Source organism: Squalius cephalus (assembly GCF_949319135.1).
Source record: "Squalius cephalus genome assembly, chromosome: 6".
NCBI lineage: Eukaryota > Metazoa > Chordata > Actinopteri > Cypriniformes > Leuciscidae > Squalius > Squalius cephalus.
The window spans coordinates 2,269,172-2,290,133 of record NC_137127.1 but is presented as its reverse complement, the minus strand read 5'-3'; the positions used below and the strand labels follow the sequence as shown (position 1 = coordinate 2,290,133).

At 42.2% G+C, this 20,962-nt stretch overlaps 1 protein-coding gene across 1 annotated transcript in view; it reads left to right on the top strand.

Moving 5' to 3' along the window:
* The first annotated feature begins 374 nt into the window (after window positions 1-374).
* The window catches only part of LOC307160048 (interferon-induced very large GTPase 1-like), a 30,012-nt gene continuing 9,424 nt past the window's right edge, over window positions 375-20,962 (top strand). The window contains exon 1 of the mRNA XM_079873853.1: window positions 375-441. The gene's annotated coding sequence lies outside the window, so the exon portion shown is untranslated. The remainder of the gene's footprint in view (window positions 442-20,962) is intronic.

Genomic DNA, 20,962 nt, shown 5'->3' with positions numbered 1-20,962 from the left:
TATTAAGATCAGTCGTACGATCGTTTTTACGATCAACTTAGGCTTACGATGCTTTTGGGAAACGCAGCCCTGGATGAAATACAGAAACTTGAAAACACGTAAAATGAAATATGAAGTGAAGTGAAAATGAAGTTTTTCAACATTTAATTCAAATAACTTTTCTATCACTCTGTCACATATTAAAAACAAGCATTATTATTAACATAAACACATAAAAAGACAGAAATAAAAAAAGAAAAATTTACATACAAGAGTTAACCTCAGCTCAAATCAGCTGACACTAAAACACTTTCACTTTCTTTCTTCCGTCACTTGAATAAAAAAAATACAAAAGACAACAGCATTCCACGTCACAACCTTATAGAGACAGCAGCCAGAGAACATTCATTTGCGGCTCCTAACCGAATTGAAGATACAGAGAGGGAAGACTTCCACACTCAGGTTTGACTTCATTACTCATTATTACTAGTATTACTCATTCATTACTGTGTGTGTGTATATAAATAGTGGGTCATATATCCAATGCTTTTTGAAAACTTAAGGCTTTCTTCTTCATAAAACAAGTCGGACATCATCACATTTTTGTATACATTTGTATTTATTTACATTAGTAAGCTACAGGACATCGTCTTTCAAAACATGACCTGCGCGAAAGAGAGAGAAAAAATGAATGCGTCATATATATATATATATATATATATATATATATATATATATATATATATATATATATATAAAAAAATATATATAAAGAGTTCAGATGCAAAAGCCATATATTTAAGTTCAGTAATTTCACTTAAATGACAATTAATAGATAATTTTCATTGCCATTTAAGTGAAATTACTGAACTTAAATATACGAGCTTGATAAAAATGATCATTCTAGAAGAAAATTTCAGATGGCACTTAGGCTTTTGCATCTGAACTCTTCATATATACATGCATGGGCGTCGGTTTGGTTTGAAATGTGCTGGGTACAATGACGCATTCAAACCGACGCCCATGGCTGGGTATATATATATATATATATATATATATATATATATATATATATGTATATATATGTGTGTGTGTGTGTGTGTGTGTGTGTGTGTGTGTGCTGGGTACAATGACGCATTCAAACCGACGCCCATGTATATATATATATATATATATATATATATATATATATATATATATATATATAGGCTATATATATATATATATATATATATATGTGTGTGTGTGTGTGTGTGTGTGTGTGTGTGTTTGTATACCCAGCCATGGGCGTCGGTTTGAATGCGTCATTGCACCCAGCACATATAGACTATAGCCTATATACCACATGGGCGTCGGTTTGAATGCGTCATTGTACCCAGCACATTTCAAACCAAACCGACGCCCATGCGGTATATGTGTTGGGTACAATGACGCATTCAAACAGACGCCCATGTATATATATAGGCTATATATATATATATGATATACATATTATATATATCAAAAAAAAGATTATGCATGTAATAATACATGTTGTAAAACTTTTTTCAGTGTAAATGTGGCGTAATTAACTGTCAGGATCTTCACCTACAAAGTACTGTTATTTTTACAGCTTTCACTGTAAAAATCATCCTGTAATTTATCTGTAAAATGCTGGCAGCACAGTTGCACTAAATTAAAAGTCAAGTTAATTAATTTAATTTGCAGGTGAACAGTTTGATTTAGTTGGGCTCTTGTCTTGACCTTTAATTTTATTACATTAGCTTCTTTGTCTGCCGTAAAGTGTTTATAAGACACGTTTGCAAAGGCAAAAAAAAAAAAAAAAAAAAAGTCAGTGTAGTCAAAAAACAGTGTAGGTTATCAGTCATTTGTTGTAGTCCTTAAAAACAATTTCTTAAAAGCAAATATCTCCCTTTGCATTGAACCACTGTCTCATCCGTTACTGAGAGTGTTGTGTTGTTAATGCACTTTAAAGGGAGTTCACCCAAAAATGATAAATCTGTCATAATTTACTTACACTAATGTTGTTCCAAACCTGTATGAGAAACTCAGTTAACAACATACTGACTATAAAAATTACAAAGGTGGAGTTTTTATATTTTTTAACATATGATACAGTTAAGCAACCTCACATGACGAGTGTTGTTTCCTGAATACAATCACGATTGAAACTGTGACATTGATTTCATACAACAGTTCAATAAACAGTTACAATTAAGTCACTTACATTTAAGATGCAATATTGACTGTTTTTCTTCTGTTTCAGCAGCGAAAATAGTTAAACAAAGATCACAGCAGAACCATCTCACAAAAACGTGTTTTCTTATTACTGAATGATTCAGCATTTTGAAAGAATCGGTTGACTCAAAGATTCAATGATCAATCCATAAACATCTGTCTCAATCATGAATGACTCAGTCATTTGAACGAATCGTTTGAACGAATGAATCATTGACTCGCTCATTAAGACGGTCGTCTGGCGACACCTATTGGCGGTTTAGTGTTATGTTTAAAAGTATCATTCTTTCCAGTGTGTGTGATTTGCGTGTGCACCATCATCATTGTCTGTGCGGACTTCCATATTTTACTTTCACTTTTATATTAGCGATTTAAAAGCACCCGCTCGTGTCACACGTCGATTAACCGGTGGGAAAATATCCTCACAGTCACATACCTAATACATTTATATTTAAATGCAATATATGCCTACCTGATAAAAAATTGGATATACTATTTTGATATCCTTTTGGACACAAGAGGGCAGCCCTATGTATGCTTTTTTGTTTAACCAAATAGTACTAAATAGCCTGTTTTTAACTTTTTCATACTTCTTGAATTGCAAAAACAGAATAAAATGTGTTTAGTTTTAATATTTGTATAATTTTATATAAAAATAAATGGTGTATAATTACTATTTATAGAAGATATGAGACATTTCCTGCTTCCTTTTTGACATTAATATAATCCCTGACCATAGCAAAACCGTTTGAGATATTCAATATCCATTCACAATTTAGCATCATTAATATGTTTTTATCATGTTGAAAAGGTTTGGTGGGAGTAAAATAAACCACTTAAGAGGAGTGGCTAAAAATTCAGAGGCTGATTTAGCAAAAAATCCACATTCAGACCAAAATATCTGAATCCTTTTGGTAAAAGTAAAAGTACGAAAGTTGTTTGGCCCGATGAGATCTATATGTGTACCGAGTTTCATATTATTACATGCTAGCGTGTTTGATTTATGGACCAAGTTTTCAGACACCGTTCAAGGGGGCGCTGTTGAGCCCCCCTGCCACGCCCGGGTACCAGCTTCCCTGATGGCCGTGGGTTCTGACCTGTGTGCAAAGTTTCAAGAGTTTTTGAGCACGTTGACCCCAAAAGTGCCCGAGAAGTAGCAGAAAAAAAATAAAAAAAATAATAATAAATAATCCTAAGGAAAACAATAGGGCCTTCGCCCTTTCAGGGCTTGGGCCCTAATGACAGAATTATCATTTTTGGATGAACTATCCCTTTAATTTTACAAACACTTTTACAAATCCCTTTAACTTTCAAACACACTGGCCACAATAAGAGATAAAATAAGATGTAAGCCAATCACACACAGAGACATGAAGAATCAGCATATGAATCTCAACAACAGTGATAAAACCATTCTTGCTGCAATGCATGCTGGGAGTCATGGATAAGTTTTGACCTGTACTGGTTTGCAACCCAGCATGCATTGCCACATGAAACTTTTAATGTCACCATCGTTGAGTATCATTTGCTGATTCTTGATGACTGTGTGTGTGTTAACAATAAAGTAGATCAGAATGATTAATGCGCAATGTGTGTGACTGCAATGCTTGCAGTTGCACTAAATTAAAAGTCAGGTTAATTCATTTGATTTGCTTAAACTGCCTGCCTTAAAAAGGCCACTTTCCATTTCAGTTGATAAACGAATATAGAGTTCTAATAATGTGAGCATATTATACAGCAAACTTCATTTAAATTCTTTAAGAAAAATTCTTAAAGAGCACAAAATTAAATAAACAACTTCAATTTAACTCAATAAGTAATTTGCTAACAGCTTGTCCCTGCTGCAGTAACTACACACGTTCTGCTTTTATAGAAATCAACATGCAGACTAACATCAATATCTTTTGAGCTTCTGCTGGAGTGAATCCACTGTAACCTCACAAAACTCAGACAACAGAAACCCTTTAGAGGAGTCATATGACGGTTCTAAAAAGAACATTATTTTGTGTATTTGGCTTAATGCAATGTTTATGGAGTTTTAGGTTAAAAAGTCATTATTTTACACATACTGTACATGCTTCTCTATGCCCCACCTTTCTGAAACGCGTCGATTTTTACAAAGCTAATCGCTCTGAAAAGCGTGGTGTGCTCTGATTGGCCAGCTATCCAGTGCATTTTGATTGGCCCGAATACGTTAAGCATGTCACTCGCCTTACCACATTTGAAACTTCAGCTCTCAGAGCAATAATGACAGGTGATAATGTCGGTACTATCTTAACAATTCGAGTTCGAATCTGATAAGGAAAATGCAGATGGCCAAGCTGATCGATCAACTTTGCCAGCGTGACTGGACCAGAAACTTATCAGATTGGTAAGGGTTTATTTCATTGTGGACATAATCACAGATTATAACGACTTATTTATTATGAACACACCGGCGCATTTTTCAGGATCGAAAACGCGAGGTGCACAGCACTGCCCCGATCACACAGAACCACTGACCAACCACTGAAACAGCTGTCCTGTCAGTCAAGTAAATATCATATTAGCCTTTTATTAACTTTATTTACTTTCCGTTAACATTGCATGGTAGTTACGGTTCGTGGAGTCATTAAGTTCCTGGTAACCCGCAAGAGCACCTCCTACATCATTGCAGTCTTCGGATGTTCAAAGCAACTCTAAGCTTTCATCACTACAACGGAAGGTCCGCCTCTCCAGAACGCTCACTGCCATAGGAAAACGTCTCAGGTTACGACTGTAACCTTTGTTCCCTGAGAACAGGGAACAAGACACTGCGTCAAATGACGCTTTGGGGAACGACTCCGGCGTGACAGGTGTTTGAAATCACATTGACCGGCGACAGCCCCATGAATCATTAACCTGCGATCTGGAAGTATATAAGGGCACCTTGCAAACATGAGATTCACCTTATTGTCTAAAGGGACTGTTAGGCAGGCAGGCCCCGAGGTATGGCGAAAAGACGCAAGCTGTGTCCAAATTCAGGGGCTGCATCCTTTGAAGGCCTTGTCCTTATTTTAAGTGGAAAGTATAGCCGATTGCGTCACCGCGGCGTGAAGAAGGCTATCCCAATGCAAAGGTCTTTCGAAGGTTCCTTCAAAATGCGGCCTGCAAATGCGGCCTTCTTCTCCCGTGAATGCAGGATACATCAGAAGGATCCTTTGCAGCCTAGCCTACCCCAGAATTCATTGCGAAATTTCCAGATTACACTTTTAAATGTAAGTATTGGGTTTCAATTTAATCGACTAATCTAATGTATCTAATGATAAAGAAAATGGGTAACACTTTATTTTACACTGTCCTTGTTACATATGTTACATGAACTTATAACAGTAAATTATGCATAATTACATGCAACTAACCCTCAACCAAATCCTTATCCTACTCTAACCCTATAGTAAATACATGTAGTTGCTTAATATTACTCTGTACTTAAATATATAATTACACTGTAACAATAACACCTTAAAATAAAGTGTAACCAAAAAATTAAATAAATAAATAAATAAATACAAGGTTCAAATGTTGACTTATATGTTACCAGTATGTGATTTTACATAGGATAGTTTATATTCTTTAGACTTTATGTACATAAATTGACCATGGTGCAATTTATCGATGGTGCATGGACCAACATTTTTAGATAGGTTTTCAACCCCGTTTTGTTTTTAGGCAGTTATAACTATATATTTATATTTATATATAACTTATATAAAGTTTTATATATAAAGTTCAGTACAAATGTTACTGCCGCTCGTCACAATGGCTGTCACAGTTGCTAGGCGACATAACGTCTCGGTTACTAACGTGACCTCGGTTTTCTGAGATGAGGGAACGAGTATTGCATAAGGCTAGCTTATGCTAAGGGAAAACTCCTTTTCTCGAGAATATTGAAGCCAAATCTTTCAAACGCAGTGCAGCTGCACAGCATACACAGATGAGAAGCGAGCGAGGTCATTGGCTGTGCTGCGGCAACTGCACAAACCTATGGCGAGGTGGCTCAGATGCGCGAACCAAACAGGTCGCTTTGTGCCCTGACGTGTAAGAGCCCGCCAAAATGGGCGTGGCTTATGGCTATATAAGCACCCATTCTTTGCCAATGACCTCAGGTTTAATCGACTAAAATCACCTTATCAAAGCACAGAAGCACGGAGGGTTACGCAATACTCGATCCCTCATTTCAGGGAACCGAGGTAACTTTAGTAACTGAGATGTTCCCTTTCGAGAGGTCTCTTGTATTGTGTAAGGCTAGTTTACGCTATGGGAACCCCCTTCAAAACGTGCTTAACTTCGCTCCATACAGTAGCCCGAGGCAAGATGCCTGAGACTATAAGAGTAAAGTATGAACCCAGTAAAGCCAGTCCATGATGGGCCTAATGAGAGCCAAACTCTTATAATGTATAATGTATATACATGAGAACCATAGTTCGAATTTAACCAGGACCAGATATGTGTCGGACCCATGGCAAGGTTCAGTGGGTTTGTGCTTACACAATTTGTATTGAAAGAACCCTCTCAGCAAAGTGGGAACTTCTAGGTTATAAAACCTATAAATGTGAACAGCGAGGCCTAACCAGCCACCGCACAGATATTTTCAAAGGGTATTCCACTTGACCAAGCCCAAGACGAGGCCATACCTCTCGTGGAATGAGCTCTGACGCTTAAGGGGCAATGAAGGCCCTTAGACTCGTAAAACAGCCCCTTTAAGGAAGCGCACAATGAGGTTGTTTCTTCCTAGTGATTGTCCGGCTACAAGAGCGTGAGATGCTGTTATGGCTGCCACATATACTTTGAGCGTGGAGGGGGTGCGACCCACGTCCAAGAGCTCTTGCAAAAGGCGAGTACACTTGGTACTTTGCACGAGTAGGGGTCCAGGCTCCGTGCTGCGCACCAGCCAGAAAACACCACCCATTTGTGAGCATAGAGCAAGGGTGGTGAACATCGGTTCTGGAGAGCCACAGTCCTGCAGAGTTTTGCTTCAACCCTAATCAAACACATCTGAACAAGCTAATCAAGGTTACTAGAAAGCTACAGGCAGGTGAGTTATCATCAGGGTTGGAGCTGAACTCTGCAGGACTGTGGCTCTCCAGGATCGGAGTTTGCCAACCCTGGCATAGAGGCACCTAGTTGAGGGCACTCTTGCTTCAGTGATGGTTTTTAGCACCCTATCCAGTAGACACCCGGGTACCCGTTGAGGGGCCATTCATGAAGGGCCCACAAGTCGGGACGGGATGCCATATTTTTTCTGTTCGCCTGCGTGAGGAGATCTCTCCTCAGCGGTGTTGGCCATGGGGCTGTTTCCAGCAGTTGTGTCAATTCGGAGAACCATAACTAGGTCTTCCAGAGAGGGGCTATTAGTAGCACTGCACACTTGCTTTCCCTGATCCGTCCGATGACCTGTGGTAGCATCGTGACCGGAGGAAATGCATATAGCGGACGGCTTGGCCAGTCGTAGGCAAGCGCGCTCTTTGAGAAAAATGTTTGGCAACGAGCATTGTCTTCTGAGGCGAAGAGGTCAGTCTCTGCCTCACCGAAGATGCTCCATATCAGCTGAACCGTCTGAGGGTGAAGAGACTATTCCCCTGGGGGAACATTGTCTCTGGACAGCATATCCGCACCCTGGTTCAGAATGCCTGGCACATGCGCTGCCCTCTCTCACCAGACTGATACCAGTCTGCCGCTTTCCAGGGAATCAAGGCTTTGATGCAGCCAAGGCTCACTCTGATTAGTAAGTGGCCAGATTGCCACGCGTGAGCTGGTACACAGGGTTTTAGCCAGCGCTGAAGAGGACGCATGTGCAGTAGTCCTAGCTGGAGTACTGATGATGCTGAGGCCATGAGACCCAACATCCTCTAAAATCTTTTGAGAGAGTGCGCGAGCGCCCGCTTTGAAAGATGCCGCTAGGCGTTGAAAGGTGAGCTCACGCTCTGGTGTAAGGCGTGCTTTCATTTGTAAAGAGTCTATCACTGTACCCAGGAAAGAAATACTCTGGCTGGGAGACAATGTGCTCTTGGAAGCGGTGATCCTGAGACCCAGGCATTCTAGATGGCTTTTTATTTATTATTATTATTATTATTATTATTATTTACTAATTTATATTACTAACTTTACCAATGATCATTTTCAAATTCGTCATTCAATTATTATAAAAAAATAAAATCATGAATCTGTTAGTCTTGTCTGGCAAGCTAATTCGACTTTAAGCCTCAGCCAAACGATTAAACAGAAAATGCGAGGAACACCCGATGATGGACAGAAAATGGCCAGGTGGATTAGAGAGGGAAAGAACAAAAAAAAAAAGGCACTCAGAGATAAAGCAGATTTTTTTTTGCAAAATTACTGACCTGTTCAGGGCTTCAAGTGCAGGTCAAGTCAAGTCAAGTCATCTTCATTTATATAGCGCTTTTAACAATGTAGATTGTTTCAAAGCAGCTTTACAGAGATAAGCGTATAATTGAAGGTAAAGATTGTTTTGGCTTTATAGCGGTTCTTTAATAAAGTTATTTTCCAGCTAAAGTTAGTTTTGATTGATTCGCTTCCGTCGCAATGATCATTTGTTGTTAAATTAGGGGCCGCTAAGACGACACCATTCTCTCTACCAGGGCCGGCCCGAGGCATAAGCGAACTAAGCGGCTGCTTGGGGCCCCCTCGCCACCAGGAGGCCCCCAAGCGATTTATTTTTTTTTTTTTTTTTTACATATTAATTAAATTAAACAAGTGACATAAATGAATGAATGGATTAATAATTCAAGACAAGACAATTCTGATTTCATGATCAATATACCTGCCTACAACTGCTGCTGTGTCTGCCAGTGTTTGAGTCATATGCGCATAACCTCGCGTGCATAGAAAATTCGTGCGCAAAGACACGGTAATGTTAAGCCATTTCACACAAATTTGATTTGATCAATGATTTATCCTTTAAATTTAATGATATTCAGAACAGAACAAGAATAAAAAATAACTATAAACAAGCCAAAACGAAATAATTTAAAGCGAAAGTGAAAGCGGATCTCTCTCATTAGAATCAAAATGTTTCAACATTCGCGATGGATTTGGATGGTAAACTATTCTTTATTATAGGCTTCTTTGTACTTCACCCACGTTCCAATATCGAGGGAAAAAATCATCCTCTTCACAAGCGCAAAAATGTGCTTGAAATCCAATATTGAGGGAAAAAATCATCCTCTTCACAAGCGCAAAAATGTGCTTGAAATCCAATATCGAGGGAAAAAATCATTCTCTTCACATGCGCAAAAATGTGCTTGGAAACATCACAGTGGAGCGGTGGTTAGGCTACGCAGCGCTGAATGGTATGAATTGTAGGCTACTACTGACTATTTAAAAAGAGCAGTGTAATTTTTATATGTTAGTTTGACTATTTTATTATTATATTTTATTATGGCTATAACGAACAGGCTGCGATGTCAATTTGCAGTGCTGGAATATGTTGTGTGTGTGTGTGTGTGTGTGTGTGTGTGTGTGTGTGTGTGTGTGTGTGTGTGTGTGAGGTGCGGGCGCGATCGAACAGTGGAAACATAAACACATACTCCGTCATGTTCATATAAGACATCATTCAAACTGCAAAGGGTTGCAAAACGTTGGAGGATATTTTGCAAATATTTTTTTTTTAATATGTTTTTTGAAGTTTTTCAGAAGTTTCAAAGAGTTAGTAAAAGAGTAAAGAAAAAGTTAAAACATTTTTATTTAAGTATCTATTTTTTATTAAGTAGGCTATTTATTTTGCATTAATACATAACCTCATTGTATTAATTTATAATGTAACATTATAGAGTGACATTGTGTCAATAATCGTCAAGCACAGGTGACTCCGCGTGGTGGGAACGGCCCCCAAATCAAATTCTGCTTAGGGCCCCCAAAAGGCTCGGGCCGGCACTGCTCTCTACACAGACTTTAAGCGCGATCCTGTGATAAACGCTGATGGCGTTCACATGCGCATTAAGAATTGGTTCTTGCTATGGTTATGTGCGTTTATGTGCGTTTGAATATATGTGCGCAGGTTTGTAATTCCATAAAAACCAAGCCTAAACAAAGTACTGGTCTTTCCTTATAAATTTTGATACTGAATTTTATTTTGTCACTTTGGGGTAGGTACGCAAATTGAGTTTTCCCGACGACGCTTTATCTGTAGAGTGGTAAAGGGATCCTCCATAGGGAGAGACTAGTTGGCACTTCAGCACTGCGTTGTCATCGGGTCCAGGCGAAGGTCCTTCATCAGATCTGGATACGGCCTGGATCCGGCAGGCTGTGGGAAAACCTCGGGATAAAAAAAGACACTAAAATTAGCGTAGATGCCATTCTTCTCATGATGTAACGAGTACATCAGGATTTATGGGAAGTGTTCCCGGTTCCGGCTGACCTAATCTATGCAGCCTAACATTGAATTATAGAAGTTGTAACGCAAAGAAGATGGTCAGATTACCAGCTCTCTCTCTATATATATATTTAAATTACTGAAAGTACCAACAAACGGACTCTGTCCTTCTTGAACTGTCTACAAACAACAGATGGCATCTATCAGCTCAAGTAACTCATTGATGGCTGTCTATAGACACCTCTTTTATGAGTTTACACGGGAAGCCACGAGCGCAAGGCGCCACAATGTCTGAGATTACGCAGATCCCCTAGGGGTATTCTTAGACACTGATTTATACGTCAGAAAACAACAAGACTTTGTCCGGCCAGATGTGCTGGCTAATGATCTCATCAAACCAAACACACACACACATAGGCAAGAGAGCAAAAGTTCAGCGGCAGCATGAACTCTCAGTCCTGGTCACACACACACGCACACACACAGAAACACACATGGATCCTACCACGCGTGATCGAAATCATTTGGTACAATGTTTAAAATGTATTTTCTTGATGTGTGCATGATCCCTTGTCCCAAATATTATGCCTATATAACTTTATTGGTTTGTAATCAATGTGATGTGACTATAATCATGTATCTGTGTGTAATTATGTCATAGCAGTGCCATTCATGGTATCGTCTTGTTCCAGATATCCCAACGGTCTCGAATGTTTAACGCAACATATCAGAGGATGCATTGTTTTATTAATACCAGTGATATTAATGTTACGAACGAATCTATCGTTCCACTTTCTAAGAGGAAGGGGGGTATAGATCTCGAAACGTCAGGAGGTGTGCCCGATCCGTTGTTAAAGACGGTTGGCCCACGTCCGTGAGAGGGCGTGAGTTTTGGCCCCTTCAAAATATCATGCTTCCCTTCTCTCTCTCTCTTATCTTGCTCTTCCTTCTTCGCTCACCGCTCTTCTCTCATCGATCCCGCTGACCTCTCCTCTTCTCTTCTCCGGTCGCTCTCATCCCGGACCTCATCCACGTGTAGCGCAGCTCCATGGCAACCAGCTGAACGGGCCTTGCCTTGGCCTCTGGGACACATGGCCCGCACCATGAAAAAGCCTGCCGTCTCTGCAACCAAGATCTGAAACCTCTCCCGTCCCGGGAGACGAACCTAATTTTCGCGGTAACTTAAATTCAAGTAAGCCTTTACATCGTCTTGCGAAACGACCCAGAAGACGAAGCCAGACGCAAACCAGCCGGACACGCACGCCTCTTTTACAGCCTCACCAGAAAGAGCACAGAATTCTGCAAGTATATTGAGTTGATAAAAGCTGTTTTCCGGGTGTCTATCTCTTAGGTCTGTGAATTAAGTTACCCTTCTTCCTCTTCTCTTCTCTTTCTTTCTTTCTTTCATTTCATTCTGATCACTTATGTTATTGTTTGGTTATCTGTTTGTTTGTGTTTATTGTTTGCATTTTTACGTACGTTTATATTCGTAGCTCATATAATCTATAGTTTTGCATTTATTAAAATTCATAAATACTTTTCACTGTCTCCGTGTTTTAAAACCCACCATTCTAAAGTCAATGAAACAAAAGATCTTAAGCTACAAGCTCGAAATATAGACTACTTGAGTAGTTTTAATTAATAAACTCAGGAAATTTGATGTCCGTGGCCAGGACATGAAACTCTCTTGAAGTTTGTGAATATCTCTTCTTGACTGTAATGATTTTACATTTATTTCGCTGGACGAATTAAATGTTGGTCAGACCAGTCACAGAACAAGATAATCTCGATAATTGATAAAATAAATGTACATGCGACTTATGAATTATGACCATGAGTCATAAATATTAATATTCCCAAAATTCCCCATATTCTTGAGCTAATTCACATTTACCCAAAGTCGTATTCGTTACAAAGTCTATAATGTATTATGTGAATGCTAGGTCAAAGAGATGTGTCTTTAAACTACAATTGTGTATCGTTTCGTAGAGTTTATAATGTTTTTATTAATTTGCACGTTTTGTGCATTCATCAATGACTGAATGATTGCAGGCATTTACTTTGTGTATAAAGCACAGCAAACTTCAACTCGTCGTATAAATTGCACCTTGCGAAGCTTTAAAACTGTGTCTTTTACTAATTGTTATCATTTGTTGATTGCAATAAAATAAAAACAGTTTATTCAATTTAGTAACACCACACATAGTAAAATTGATGTTATAAAATCAAGGGTCAAGAACCCAATAAAGCAAACACTGATCACCATCATGGTGACATCAAATGAAACTCAACTAGATGTACCGCATGTACAAAATATGACCGCCGCTCAGGCCTGCACTGGCTTTCCACAAAAATAAATGACGTGGAGCAATTTGGCTGTATTGCGTGTTTATGTATATAAGTTGTATATTTTAAAAGACTGTCTGGAGTATTCCTGTGGATCATGGATAATTTAGAGTTTTGTAATTATTTGACATTACTATTTAAGTTTTATATCAAAAGTCATTAGTTTAGACACTTAACATCCATAATGTGAAAACGTCACATCCATAACAGTGGTTTTCCCTACATAATGTATTACAAAAATGAGTTTCAAAAACACACTTATTGTGTTCAAGCAAGTCTTTTTCATGCTACATCGGCAGTTTGTTTAATAATTCACAGAGTTTGTAGGACACTTGTAAAGTGTGTGTATTTCATGTTATGTCCATAACGCTGATAAAATGTATTCATAGGATGTAAAATATTATATGAAATGTGAGGATTTTTCAAGAATCAGAGGACAGAGGTTACATTAAAAGTTATGTAAATTAATTCACTGATACTAATTTTATCTATGTTTAAGGCATTGTATCTACCAATATTAGTCCAACTGTCACATCCATAATGCTGAAACTGTTGTATAATTAAACTCATTCCCACTGTACCTAGTAGAACACTTAAGTAAATGTCCCATTGAAATTAATGGGATTTTATGGATTTAGGTGAAGAAAGTGTACACATAATACATTTTGGTCTGTACCATGAAGAGAAAACTGATTCAACTATATAAACTATATATTTTCTGAAAGCGTAGACTCTCAGGATGTGATCTAACATGTCATGAAACATGTCCCACCCACCTCATTAGTATACTGCCCAAGCATAACACATTGGGTATTGGTAAATCGGGTATGGGTATGGCTGATACCTAAAAAAAGTAGTAGTATGTGCATGTCTGTCTGTGTGTGTGTGTATGTGTGTGTCTGTGTGTGTGTGTGTGTGTGTGTCTGTGCGTGTGTCTGTGCGTGAATATTTGCGTGAGTACATGTGTGTGCGCGTGTGTGTTTGTGTGTGTGTGTCTGTGCATGTGGATTTGTATGTGTGTGTATGGGTGTGTGTCTGTGCGTGTGGATGTCAGTGTGTGTGGATGCTTGCGTTTGTTTGTATTCCTGCATGTGTGTGTGTGACAGTATCATCCTAAACCAGCAACCCTTCGCTCAACACCACCATCTACAGGCCGATGAGTGTACAGTCACTAAATGTGCACATAAATGAATTTATTTTATACCCCCCCCCCCCCCATGGATGAAATTCTACGAAACTTAGCATACCCCCAGAGGATGTCAAGTTCCCTTTCGTCCTGGGAACTCCGACGTGTCGTCGGGGGAGTTCCCCTGACAAATTGTGATCACGCTAGGGAGACCGATTGCCTACGAGTGAATTAAAACGAGCCAATGGAAATTGGCATGCAGGACTTGCATTCCACAGCCCGCCTACCAGCGCGGGTATAAAGGCGGAAGCAACGCACTGCATAGTGCTTTTAGCTTCGGAGCCGACCGGTTGTGTCCTCTCTGAGTGAATGAGCTTTAAGATTGTTTCTTACGCTCTACGAGTCTGCTGTTTTGGGAGGTGATCTCTCTGTGTTGGCGTCACGGCGCTTCAGCGACCGCGCGATTTCCTGTCTGCCGGCTGCATCTACACGCTGTTCAAAAGCTGTTTTCACAGCTGGTAAACGGTTGAGTGCGCACAGCGGGCTTGCAGTTTCCCCGCTGTGTTGCCGCGTTGGGTCCCTGTGTGCTTCAGCACAATAAAGAGAGTATTGTTTTCCTAAAAGAGCAACACGAGTGAAGATCACGTCCTTTTCAGGATGACGTTTCACTCGTGTGTTTCTGGATGCGATCGTTTCCTGTCCTCATTTGATGGCCACGATCGCTGTTTCACATGCCTAATCAGTGTGTTGAAGCTGCGTTCGTGGGTGGTTCATGTCTCTCCTTTTTCGTAAAGGCTTGAGCCGCTCAGCGTGCCGTGTGCCGTCGAGCTGCCGATTGACAGCGCGGGTTGTCACGGCAACCCAGCGCGCGTCATTCGGCGCTCAAGATGCGTGGTCAAGATCAAGACTCGCGTGCCTCTATGAGGTGAGTCCCTTTGCTTATTTCCCGATCTAGTTTCTCTTCTGGTGCACCAGAGGAGGGCTACTTTGGCGAATAACATTGGTGATCTGAGGGTTACAGTGAGCACGAACCACTCACTCCTCTAGCGCATTGCAAACATGCTGAGACTGTGTTCGTGGGTGGTTTGTGCTCTCTACATGAGAGCATGACCACGTCGACACGTTGGTTCATCCTGCCTAAGGGCTTGAATGTTCAGCGTGCCGTGTGTCATCTAGGTGATGGCCACGTTCACTGTCTTGCATGCCTGGTTGACGGCCATGATCGCTGTTTCACATGCCTAATCAGTGTGTTGAGACTGCGTGCATGGGTGGTTCATGTTCTCTCATGAGTGCATGACCACGTCGGCACGTTGTTCGTCTCCCCTTTCTCGTAAAGGCTTGAGCCGCTCAGCGTGCCGTGTGCCGTCGAGGCTTTGAATGGGATTTTGGTCCTTCTCATGAGGGACCAAGCATTTCATTCGGGGCTCCAGGGGAGGACAGATGTCGATTGCTACATCGGAGAGAGGGCTGTTATACTCTGAAAATGATGCTGAGTTCCTACTTTAATAGTGTGTTCTCGCTGAAGATTCAGACTTGACAGCCACACTTCCTGGGTCTAAAATGCCTGGATGCGTGTGAAAAATTTTGGCAGTATGGAAGCATTTTGGTGCCAATATGGCAAGCCAAACATGCCTAAATCTGCAGAAGTTTTTTCTCTCTCACTACCCCTGCACATTCAGTGCACGTGGGTAGTTCTGATTCGGGGTTGAGCTGTGCTTAGTGACTGACCGTGATTAGTCACAGCACTGGCCCTCGGTCAGACGATGTCCACACTGTGGTCCAGAAGCGCCTCAAAACCAGCCCGCTCGGAGTTGACCCAGAGTATCTGGTGTCTGCTCTTTGGGAGTGAGTGTCATCACCACTCCTTCCCCCGGGGGAGGGCCGGGTGGAGAATTTCGTTTCTGTTCCGCCGCTGGTCATCCAGTCAGCGGTACCCAAAGTTTGAGCAGTCCACTTCCTCTGAGTCACTCACGGGCCCCAGCGCTTAGATGGCAGTGAGGGCTACGGCCTTGTCACTCCTGTCTCTCGCTGGGCAAGGGGGCGGAAACCAGGACTCGATGCCCCCGGGCCTCGCTCCTTGTTTCCCCTCGCGGTCGAGGCTGGCAGACCAGTGAGACCAGTCTCCTCCGTCCGAGAGGGTAGAATGGCAGTGCGCGCCGTCCCTGAATGGCGCCGCTCTTATTCCCCTCTCCCCAGCTCGTAGATAGCAGTGACGCAGCCTCGGCTGCGTCACTCCAGTCTGCAGCTGGGCCCGGAGACGCAGAGACCAGGACACGAGGAGTCAGGGCCTCGTTCCTCGTCTCTCCCCCTCCCCTCGCCACCGGGCAGCCCGCAGCAGAATGCCCACGGGCCTTCTCTGCCGTCTGCCCCCTGGTGGAAGCAGGTTGGTGTCAAATTAAAACGCCCAGACCCCGCTCTCGGTTGCTACAACGCCACCAGAGCCGGGTCCCTGTCTTCCACCTCGCTGCCCCTCCGCGGGTACGCCGGTGGTTCGGGTAGGCTTGTTGGGACGGTCTCTAGAAGCCTGGCTAGCGCTTCCGAGTCCGTCCCGATGGCTCATCCGCACCATCCGGTTCGGCTATGCAATTCAGTTTGCACGCCGGCCTCCCAAGTTCAGACGCATCCACTTCACCCGTGTGCAGTCAGTGGATGCCCCTGTCTTGCGGAAAGAGATCGATGTCCTGGTGGCGAAGGACGCGATCGAGCCGGTCCCTCCTGCCGAGATGAGGTCCGGGTTCTACAGCCCCTACTTCATTGTACCCAAAAAAGTGGGTGGGTCACGACCAATCCTGGACCTGCGAGTTTTGAATCGGGCCCTGCACCAACTCCCGTTCAAAATGCTCACGCAGAAGTGCATTTTCGAATGCATCCGTCCCCAGGATTGGTTTGCAGCGATCGACCTGAAGGATGCGTACTTCACGTCTCGATTCTTCCTCGACACAGACCATTTCTTCGGTTTGCTTTCGAGGGTCGAGCGTATTAGTACAAAGTCCTACCCTTCGGGCTGGCCCTGTCGCTCCGTGTCTTCACGAAAATCGCGGAACAGAGACATGGTGCTTCGGCATCTCAGCCGGTTGGGGCTTCAGGTCAACTGGGACAAGAGCAAACTCTGCCCCGTGCAGAGGATCTCTTACCTCAGTATGGAACTGGACTCGGTCGCCTGGACTGCGCGCCTCACGGAGGAACGCGTCCAGTCAGTGCTTCCTGCCTCAGGTCCTTTCGAGGCAGGACAGCGGTTCCACTGAAACAATTTCAGAGGCTCCTGGGGCATATGGCAGCCGCAGTAACGCTGCTCGGCTTGTTACATGAGACCGCTTCAGCGCTGGCTTCACGATCGAGTCCCGAGGTGGGCGTGGCAGAGCGGTATGCTCCGGGTCAAAGTTACCCCGCGCTGTTGCCAAACCTTCTTCCCATGGTCGGACCCTGTGTTTCTACGGGCCAGAGTGCCCTTAGTCCAGGTTTCCAGGCATGCTGTGGTTTTCACAGATGCCTCTGCCATGGGGTGGGGGGCCACGTACAAAGGGCGTGCAGTCTCGGGTCTGTGGACGGGGCCCCAGCTGCATTGGCACATCAACTGCCTAGAGTTGCAAGCAGTACGCCTAGCTCTGTGTCGCCTCAAGGGGTTTCTCAGACACAAGCACATACTGGTCCGTACGGACAGCACTGCGACCGTTGCGTACATCAACCATCAAGGTGGTCTATGCTCCCGTCGTATGTCGCGACTCGCCTCCCACCTCCTCCTATGGAGTCAGAAGCATCTGAGGTCGCTTCATGCCGTTCATGTTCCAGGGGCGCTCAACCCTGTGGCAGACGAGCTCTCACGGTTGCTTTCCCTGCCAGGAGAATGGCGACTCCATCCCCAGAGGGTCCAGCTGATTTGGAGTGTCTTCGGAGTCGCACAGGAAGACCTGTTTGCCTCTCCAGACACGACCCATTGCCAGTGGTATTACTCCCTGACCGAAGGAACTCTCGGCACGGATGCCCTGGCACTCAGCTGGACCCCGGGACTTACGCAAATTTGCGTTTCCCCCAGTGAGCCTTCTTGCACAGACCCTGTGCAAGGTCAGGGAGGAAGAAGAGCAGGTCCTTTTGGTGGCCCCGTATTGGCCAACCCGGACTTGGTTCCCAGAACTCATGCTCCTCGCGACAGCCCCTCCTTGGCCGATTCCTCTGAGGAAGGACCTCCTTTCTCAGAGACGGGGCACTCTATGGCACCCGCGTCCAGACCTCTGGAAACTCCATGTCTGGTCCCTGGACGGGACGCGGAGGTTCTAGGTGGTCTACCACAGGCAGTGGTGGACACCATCACTTCCGCTAGAGCCCCCTCTACGAGGCGCCTCTATGCGTTGAAGTGGAACCTATTCGTCGAATGGTGTCCTCCCGTAATAGGAGGACCCCCGAACTTGCCCGATCAGAGTCGTGCTTTCCTTCCTGCAAGATGGGTTGGAGCGAAGGCTGTCTCCCTCCTCCCTCAAAGTGTATGTCGCTCCAATAGCAGCGCATCACGATGCAGTAGAAGGTAAGACCTTGGGGAAGCACGACCTGATCATCAGATACCTTAAGGGTGCTAGGAGGTTAAATCCACCTCGTGTTTGCACCAGGGTTATTATAGTTTTGCATTTTTTATTAGTTTTTATTTTTATTTCGTTTTGAATTTTTGTTTTCAAATTCAGTTTAGTTTTAATTAGTTTTTAAAGTGGGTTTGCTAGTTTAGTTTAGTTTTTATTTTTTGAAAATGCTTAGTTTTAGTTTAGTTTTTATTAGTTTTAGTGTTAGTTTTAGTCTTTTTTTGTAATTTGGGTTATTTGTCAGGGGCAAAATTCAAAAAGGTCAGAAAAAGTATTGTGTAATAAAAACTCAACAAAAACATCATACAATTTTAGAAAAAAATTCACAACCCATTGAAATACCTTTACCTCTTACAAAATCCACACGCCGTACCAAAAATCTACACATCAGAATTCACACCCTACTAATACCACAGCCGTACTATAGCCTGCTATAGTAATATAGTACAATATATAATATACTATATAGTAACCATAGCCTACTCATCTGGATTGAAGCAGCAAACATTCAGTGTAAAAGTAAAAAAATGACATAACATATTTAATATTTGAATCACAGCTTAGGGTAGAGTGGGGGAAAATGCCTCCCTGGGGTAAAACGCCCCCCACCTGTTTTTCCCAAAATAACAACTAGAGGTAGTTAAGATACATTTTTACTGTTGCTATGCACTACGTTGATAACGGGGATATACAAATCTCTATGGAGAAGCTGACACCAGCGACATATTTGAAGAGAAGAGGATTACATGGTAAATGCTATAATTTTCAGATATTAGTAAACAAGTGTTTAAAAGAATATTGTTCTTCAGGATATCTCAGTGCATGTATGATAGATGAATAGTGAAGTCTAGTTTTTTGAGATCATATGTTATTTATAAGGAATATAATTATATTTTAAAAATTAATTAAAAAAAAAAAAAAGTCATAGCTTGTGGGGTAAAACGCCCCCTACGCTGAGGGGTAAAACGCCCCCCAGGGGCAATAGTTTCTCTCTATCATAATTACTATAATAACATATTTCTGTTTATCAAATATTTTGTTTTACACTTAATGCAGTATAACTAGGTGGTAAAATCAAAATATTTGAACAAAACATGAAAAAATTACCTCAAGTGAGTATTAGCTTGCTAGCACAGTTAGCTCACTGATGGAAGGTAGTGAAATTTGGCTATTTTGGACATTCCTGAAATAAATATTAATATATATACATGTTGATACATTACTTGCCTTTTACGTTTAGAGATTAAAAACTATTGTCTGTTAATTTTGCTGTTGATCTATGAAGCAAACTGGTTGGTAAGAAAGGGGGCATTTTACCCCACCGCTGTGTACAAAAATATTTTCAGTCAAAATACTAATTAATTATGAAGGCTGAGCAATTTTAATATTTGGTGAATAACTCCTGCCATAGTCACTCAAAACCGGGATGGCAATTCTAGTCAAATTTATGTTTTGTTTCACTGTAATGTCACATTTTCCTTAAGGGGGGCGTTTTCCCCCACTCTAACGTTACCCTATATAGAGTTTTGACATCGACAACCACAACCAAAAAGTGCATTTTACCTCAAACTTGCGACTAGTTAACTTTCTAAAGAAGGCGTAATCGCTTCTCGGGTCGACACTAACACACTGACAAAATTATATTCAGAATTTAAAATATGTTTATACCACTTTTTAATGTGTGATTGTGTAAAGGTGTTCACGAGATAGAGATACCAACCTTTCGCGAACTTGCTTTCAACGTCGAACGAACACTCGTTCTCATGGAGACGCGGTGTGCACGGAGGGGAGGGGCTGTGTGTGTGTGTGTGTGTGTGTGTGTGTGCGCGCGCGCGCGCGCATGTGAGAGACGCATAGTGACAGAGAGACGGAGGGAGAGCAGGAAATGCAGCTGAACGAATACGCTGCGTGTTTTAAATAGCGTTAAAAAATGAAAGACCTTGACAAAGACGAAAACTAAGGACATTTACTCTATAATTTTATTTTATTTTAGTTAGTTTTGCCAAACACACATTACAGTTTTAGTTAGTTATCGTTTTTTTGTAATGCCTCGTTTTTATTTTTATTTCAGTTAACGACAATGTTTTTTCCCACCTAGTTTTCGTTTTTTCGTTCGTTTTCGTTAACGATTATAACCTTGGTTTGCACTCTGTACCCTCTTGGGACCTAGCTCTGGTTCTTAGAGCTTTTCAAAGTCCTCTCTTTGAGCCCTTGTCAACAGTTGAGTTGAATATTCTGTCCATTAAGACAGCGCTCCTGTTGGCATTGGCTTCTTTCAAGAGGGTCGGGGATCTGCAGGCTTTTTCGGTCGATGAATCGTGCCTAGAGTTTGGGCCGGGTTTTTCTCATGTT